At 38.3% G+C, this 8,240-nt stretch overlaps 1 long non-coding RNA gene across 11 annotated transcripts; it reads left to right on the top strand.

The window, feature by feature from the left end:
* The first annotated feature begins 282 nt into the window (after positions 1–282).
* On the top strand, positions 283–4,963 carry LOC125513387. Of its 11 annotated transcripts, none has more exons than XR_007285897.1 (6): positions 290–750; positions 1,498–1,582; positions 1,665–1,806; positions 3,131–3,192; positions 3,404–4,613; positions 4,726–4,963. It is a non-coding gene; the product is annotated as an uncharacterized LOC125513387 (long non-coding RNA). The 11 variants fall into 11 exon arrangements; XR_007285898.1 differs by having other exon boundaries at positions 3,411–4,613; XR_007285892.1 differs by adding an exon at positions 1,159–1,255 and having other exon boundaries at positions 283–750; positions 1,665–4,613.
* The last annotated feature ends 3,277 nt before the right edge of the window (positions 4,964–8,240 follow it).

Consider the following 8,240-nt stretch of genomic DNA (forward strand, 5'->3'; position numbering starts at 1 on the left):
TGGTCGCTCGGTGGTCTCGGAATATTGACGTAATTTTTTTTTATATTTGACGTGCTTTGCACTTTCGATGAACTTTAAGAATATATCTGAATCATTTTCGAGAAAGAAAAAACTTTGGTGGACTTCCCACTACTTTTTTTCTTTTGAGTTGATGAAGGACTTCCCACTACTTATTTTGATGGCTTGCGCCCTCGTTTTTCTCCTTTTCGTGTAGTTGGGCCCGCTGCCTACTGAAAAAAAGGACACATAAAGAGAGAGAAAGCGCGCGTACGTGGCAATATTTTGGTCAATTAGGTCTCCTTCGCTCCCTCAAGGCCTCAAATCCCTCCGCCTCAAGAAGCCCAAATCCCCCTTCTCTCTCGAAGCATCTCCTATCCAAAGATCCAGATGCGCTCACCACCGTCGTCCGCATCCAAGCCGCCCCGCCGTTTCCCACTGCCGTCCGCATCCAAGCCGCCCCGCCGTGTCCCCTACCAGACTGTCGTGTCCCACCACCTCCCGTCGCCCCACCTCCCCCCCGTCCCGCCGTGTCCCCTGCATCACCACCGCCCGGCCGCCCCACGCCGCACTGCCCTGTCGTGCCCCCTCTTCCTCCCCTCGTATACCCCCAGCATGGTCGTGACGGCCGCGCTGACCATGGCCATGACAGCAAGGATGATGGCGACGCGTGACCCATGGTGACCTTACCCCGGCTGATAGTTTGGATGACCACCGGATCTACCTGACATCGTATCCCCTCCTCTCCAACAGGTCTCTCTCACTCTACGGTTTTACTTTTGTGCCACAGCTCGTGTTTCCATCAAGAATTGCTCATATTACATATTGTCAATGCTTGCTCATTGTAGAGAGATATGTTTCTTTCACTATAAATCTGTGTATTCAGGAGATCAATAGATTACTTGGGGATAATCATGTCAAATTATTTTTGAACCATCAAGTAGTAGTTAGTGTTAATTTGAGTAATTTCTAAATGGTAAAAAAGAGTAAGTCCTGAAATAGATTGACATGAACAGCAAATAGAGAAACTCAATTAGAGTTGTTGAATTTCACATGATTGTGAATGTATCTATGGACACACTGCAAGTAGATTAACCTTCTCTTGTTATTAAAGTACCACTTTGAGTCTATATAACAGATAGTGGCATCTTATTAATGCAGTTAGCAGAGTTGTGATCTTGTTGTATCAGGAATTCAGGAGGTCTGATAAATTGTAATTTCTCTCCAACTAGGCATTCCCCTTTGATCTTAGTGCCATGTAAGTATGCACCATTGTCGCTCAGTGCCTCAATTTCAACAAAATGTAGGAAATTGAACTTTGTACTGAAGAATATATTGTGCAAACTGACCACTATGTCCATCTAGTATCTACTATTATGTCAATGTGATTTCGATCTCTAGTTGTATACTATGATGATTACGTTTTTGCTTTGTTTGCACAAAGGAAACCATTAGTTTTTCACCCTTTATTTATCATCGAGTTGCCTTCTTTATCTGCAGGAACATGTTCTTACCGGTGGTCAGGTCTGATGGTTGATGCATAATAGCATCTAATTCAGGCTCTTGCATGAAGGAGCTTCTTGAGGTGATGTTATGTAGTTTGAGCTTATGAACGTACTTGCTAGCCTTTGGAACTAACCACTTGGTGTTTCCCTATTCTTTTGCAGATTTTGGCAACTAAAAAAGGAGTGCCTATCAACGAAACCCCCCCATCTCCAGTTCCACCTTCTGCTTGTTCACCATCTCTTCCAGATGTTGGAAACAAGCCAAGAACCACCAGCTTTGTGTGCTCAGCAACATATAGATCATGTAAGTTCTCTACCCAATACCCATGAATTCTTGCGTTGCTGGTGCTTTCTACCCAATACCCATGACTGATGGCTGCTGGGCTGCCTGCTGTTCCCAGTCAATTAGCAATTTCAGAATTAAATTAATTGGGCACACAATTAATTTAGTGCAAATCATTATTGTATGTGTCTTTCTAGTTCGTCTAGTGATAATAATCTGGGACCGATTCGGTCTAGCCTAGCACATATATTTCAGGGAAGTAAGTATCACAGACTCAGCGTAGCCTAGCACATATCTTTTAGGAATGTGAGTATCACAGATTCAGTGTAGCCTACCACATATCTTTTAGATCAAGGTTAGGTTTTAGTGTTCTTTACTGGGCTGTGCTCACGATTCACAAAGCAGTATCATGTGTTGTGCAAGCTGCCGAAACACTAGGAGAGGTACATACTCAGCGTACTGCAATATTTAGAGCATTCAGTCATGAATCAAAATCCTTTTTATGGTAGGGATGAATCAAAATCTTAGTCTAATATTATGTCAAACTATCCTAAGCATGGTAATTAACGTTTGTCAATTTCGTTCCTGGTCCAGATGATTTACACAGCACAAAAACATCCATGTACATAGGCAGGTTGTCCCAGCAAGCAAAAATTTCACTACACACCGCTTTTAGTAATTATCACTAAAGCTTTGTTTCGTGCTTTGATATGCGAGTTTGATAGGAGCAGCAATGCTTTGGTGATAAAACTTTTGTTCCGTCAAAACTGAAAATATTAATCTGTCCTGTGAAATGATAATATATATTAATCAATTGTGGGTATTTTGGCAATTCTATGATGTTGTTGTACATAGGCAGGTTGTCCCAGCAAGCAAAAATTTCACTACACACCGCTTTTAGTAATTATCACTAAAGCTTTGTTTCGTGCTTTGATATGCGAGTTTGATAGGAGCAGCAATGCTTTGGTGATAAAACTTTTGTTCCGTCAAAACTGAAAATATTAATCTGTCCTGTGAAATGATAATATATATTAATCAATTGTGGGTATTTTGGCAATTCTATGATGTTGTTGTACATAGGCAGGTTGTCCCAGCAAGCAAAAATTTCACTACACACCGCTTTTAGTAATTATCACTAAAGCTTTGTTTCGTGCTTTGATATGCGAGTTTGATAGGAGCAGCAATGCTTTGGTGATAAAACTTTTGTTCTGTCAAAACTGAAAATATCAATCTGTCCTGTGAAATGACAATATATATTAATCAATTGTGGGTATTTTGGCAATTCTATGATGTTGTTTATTGTCCTACTTTTTTTCTAAAGGTATAGCGTGATTTATACATGCAGACTTTGTCAAAAAAACGTGCAAGAACATTTTAGTAGAGCTTGGATGTAGATGAGGACATGAGGTAGTGTTTCAAAAGCTTCATCACGGCACATATATTGATGTACTTCTGAAAATGTACTTGTTTGAATTATATGTATCATATTTTGTTGACTACACTTTCTAGTATCTTCGTACAACAGTTAAATAAATCTACTGGAAATCTATAGTGGACGGTATGCTACAAAAATGGTGAGAAATGAATTTCTTTCTCGGTAAGTAACTTTGTTTTCCAGTGTGCAGCCAGGCTATTGGGTTTGGAGGGTTGATTCAACTTATAGAAGGGGCCGTATGCACCAAAGAGTAGTAGAGATGGAGATGCTCGTGGGGTCTGCGAAGCTATGGAGGCAGGTGAAGGTGTCATATGCATGTTTGCATCTTCTCTTCTCATGAATCTTATATGGAGAAATATAATTCAGGAAACAACTATGTAAGTGGAGCAATATCAGTTTTCACTAAATATGATCCACCAACTATATCAAGGTACTGTAATTTGAACCATTCAAATTATGTTAAATGTGGTAAATAGCCGAATTTTCTTGAAAAACATTGCCGTTATTTTCTAAAACATTGCCAAGCGTGGCAACGCGCCCCTTTATGTCCTACTATCTAAAATCTTCTTACGAGTACTTTGGTTAGGTACTAGCAAGCATGCGCGTCCACACACGCACGTACAACACAACACACATGCTCTGCTCCTGATTTGTCAATAGTATGCTGATGCTTTGCTTTGATCTGCTCTACCACTCTGAAATTTTTGCAATGGGGGCCACTTACTTTGCATGTGCTTGCTCATGCAGTGACCTGATTGATAGTTGTCTCTCTTCAACTAATGTCCAGATACAACAAGTTAGTCTTGATTTGTACAGGAGCCAAGTAGAATTGTCTGAACTCTTTTTTTGGGTTTTTACTTACCACACATCTGCCACGTGGTGACTGTCAGAACTCTAAATGCAATAGCGCAACAGTTTACTACTATGTGAGATTAAATGGGATTATGTGGGAAGTAGACGCAACAATGTTGATTGTGGGCTGCCTATGAACACCCACATAACAGATGCGTGCAGATGTGGGCATCCTGCTATTAGTCCCGCTTGTAGCTTGAATGTGTATCCCTAACAAAGTGAAGGGTCATGACAATCTTCCTGAACTATGACCATGTGTATCCATTGACCTATTTTTCATGCAAATTCTACTATCAGTATATAGGTTGCTTCCAAAGTAGTTTCAAAGACTTCAACATATCCAAACAAGTGGAATGTTGCATATGCTACTATTCGGTGCACTGATCCAGAAACTAGGGCTGGTGATATTGAGTTAGGTACCGACTTTGCATGTGTGTGCATAGATGAAACTATTCTGGATAATGAGGTGTTGGGGAAGTTGAAGTTTCTGATTGGTGATGCTTTTTCTTGAGGATACTTAATCGCCTGGCCTCGAGCTTTTGTAAGTCAAAAGTCTTCACCTAACTATAAGATCCAATTTTCTTTTGCATATTTCAAAATAGTATTTGTGTATATTTAATCACATAACTATAAGATCCAATTTTCTTTTGCAGATTAAAAAGAAGGATAATTGAGTTGCAGCTGAATTCTCTGGTTGGATCAAGAAGCAAATAAAATTAGAGAAATGTACTTTGCAATAACCGTAGTTTCTGTTGATAGATGAAAAAAAATGTAATATCATACACGAGATCTTTTTCTTTGTTAGAATTGATGCAAATGCTATGTTGTAATATTATCTGGAGATATGTTCTTTGTAGTCAAATTAATATGAATGATATGTTGCACCAATAATATTGGTATTTGTTTATTGTAATGCATATGTATCCGACACTGTTGTATATTCATCATAAATATCTTGATATTTTCAGTTTGTGTATGTCTCGCGCTTCAGTTTCTCTATCATTTTAATGGTGCCAATCATCAAAATAAAATAATTGACTATTTGAGCAATTGCAACAATTTTATTAAATAAATGTATATTCCATAAAATGGGTGCCTAATTTTTTGGTTAATCATTAAAAATTAAGTACATTAATTATGTTTCCATACTAAAATAGTAGTGTTACTGATGTTGTTACTGTAGTTACAAAATATGTTACTACATAGTTGACAATTATAAATTATAGTGCTATGATAATTGGATATTATGTTACAACTTGTGTTACTCTAGGTATGAAAACATGTTACCACCATGTTCTACGTATATGAAAATGTTACTACTAGTGTTACTATAGTTATAAAAATGTGTTACCAATGCATTTGGTAACACATAATATGCATGTTACTATAACATAATAGTAACACAATTTTTAATGTATAGTAACAATTATTATATGTGACAGTGGACACCACCTAGTAACACGGTCTAATGGAACACATTCCAAAATGTGTTACTATGGGACTTAGTAACACTATTTTGGGTCTGTGGTAACACAACATGGTGTTACAAAAGCTCTGTCCTCTTGTAGTGTGAACTGCCTGTGGTTTCATACCTAAACTTCTTTACTCTATGTTGCTGAACTTTTTACTTCTCTGGTGCTGAACATCTAGCCTTTTGTACTGCATGTTGTGATCTAGCTGAACTTCTGTGCTTATATGTGTGATGAACTTCTTGAGTTCCTGATGCTGAACTTCTTTTACTTTCTATTGCTTGTTTTAGATCAAAGATTATGTTCCAAAACAATGAGTGTGAATCTAATGTTGAAGATGTCGCACTATCTTTTTCTGCTCGCGGAATGCTTCGATCTAATGTAGCTGAGATTGCACTGTATTGTCTATGTGCGAAATACCAGGGATCGGATAAAATCATCCTGCCGTATTGGGTTCGTGTGAGTCAACCCTATAGTGATTTCTTTTCTGTTTTGTTCCTTACCATTTTATTTAGAACTTGTTTGTCTCATTTGTATTTTCATATGTTGCTGTTGTCTGCATTATTTTACGACAAGATTTTCAGAGGTCAATTTGATTCCCGTGTGAGGAAGTACTTCTTGGCGACTAGTCTAGATAGCATGGATGCACATGATTCTGTAAGCAATATCTTGTTCTTTGTCTCTATATTAGTTTGCACTATGATCCACTCTGTTTATATTGTTTTATTTTTCTTTGTACTGTTTGATATTAATTTTCAGTTTTTCATGATTTGTGTGTTTCTGTTGCTTCAGGTTGTTTTCCCCACTTTTGACCCACCTGACATTCCTACTCACTTGGGTGGTGTTGGTCATTGGGTTTCAATATTTCTTGACCTGAAGAATTCAAGGTTCCAGCTTCTCGACTCCTACTATGGACCAAACGATGACTGTGCGGTACGTCTGTTTCGGCGGATGACTGATAACATCAAGAAGCTTTGGAACGATGCCAACAACGACAGGGAGACACCCTTCAGTCCTCTTTCTATTGACCATTTCCCTTTGGATTGGATTGATGTCCCCCAGCAAACCAACAAGTATGAGCTCCACTTTTCTCTTTATCACTTTTGTTTTAACTGTAGTTGTACATAAGCTGCAACGTCTTTTATTCGTTGGCTTTCTTTTTTTGTACTAACACTATTCTTCTTTTTGTTTGGTGGCAGTATCGACTGCGGATTCTTCATGCTTACGAATGTTAATTCGTTTCATGAAGGGGTTCTTGCAAACTATTCCCATGATAATATCGCAGATATCAGAAAGACGTGGTTGTACTCAATTGCTTCTTCTAACCTGTTTGAAACATACTTCCAAGGTCTGTTTGGCTACTATACATGTAAGTCTTGAAACTTGGACTGCTTACTTGTACTGCATCTTTTATTCTACATGAACTTCATTTTTATCATTTTTATTTTGCTTGTGTATTTTTTTCAATATTTTTTTCCATTCATTGCTTACTTGGACAAGAGCATTTCTTCTACTTGAACTTCAAAGATGATACCTTTTTATGCTTTTGTTAGCTGTAGTTGAATGTTTTCCAATTCATCAGTTTATGTTGAACTGTGCCTTGGGTTGTGCGTGAACTTCATTTAGTTTTTAAATGCAACACATTTTTTTAGGTCAGCTTGAGTAGTAACCATGTCATATATATTTGTTGGACTGTACATTGTGATGTACCTAAACTTCAATTATATTTAATGGTCTTTTTTCTCTTCCTTTTATTTGACAGTGGACCCGTTGGACTTGACCGATTACCACTACTCATTCCTCGGGTCACAGGAATACCAGCCTAGGGAGGAATTGATGAGTACAACTCTGAGAGAAGATGATAGCTCTTGAACCATTATTCCTTCCAAGTTGGGGAAGCAAGCTGTCAGTATTTGTGCTGCTCCAATTACCCCTTGCTCCAGGAAGGTTGGTGCAGTCAAAGCAGATGTGATTTCGTTGGATGATGATTTTGAGAAGAATGCTTACCCGAAGAATGGTAAATCTGAAGGAAATATGCCCTAGAGGCAATAATAAAGTTATTATTTTTTTCCTTATATCATGATAAATGTTTATTATTCATGCTAGAATTGTATTAACCGGAAACATAATACTTGTGTGAATACATAGACAAACAAAGTGTCACTAGTATGCCTCTACTTGACTAGCTCATTAATCGAAGATGGTTATGTTTCCTAACCATAAACAAAAGAGTTGTTATTTGATTAACGGGATCACATCATTAGGATAATGATGTGATTGACATGACCCATTCCATTAGCTTAGCACCCGATCGTTTAGTATGTTGTTATTGCTTTCTTCATGACTTATACATGTTCCTATGACTATGAGATTATGCAACTCCCGTTTGTCGGAGGAACACTTTGTGTGCTACCAAACGTCACAACGTAACTGGGTGATTATAAAGGAGCTCTACAGGTGTCTCCAAAGGTACATGTTGGGTTGGCGTATTTCGAGATTAGGATTTGTCACTCCGATTGTCGGAGAGGTATCTCTGGGCCCTCTCGGTAATGCACATCACATAAGCCTTGCAAGCATTGCAACTAATGAGTTAGTTGTGAGATGATGTATTACGGAACGAGTAAAGAGACTTGCCGGTAACGAGGTTGAACTAGGTATTAAGATACCGACGATCGAATCTCGGGCAAGTAACATACCGA

The sequence above is a fragment of the Triticum urartu genome, chromosome 6 (genome assembly GCF_003073215.2).
Source record: "Triticum urartu cultivar G1812 chromosome 6, Tu2.1, whole genome shotgun sequence".
Classification (NCBI taxonomy): domain Eukaryota; kingdom Viridiplantae; phylum Streptophyta; class Magnoliopsida; order Poales; family Poaceae; genus Triticum; species Triticum urartu.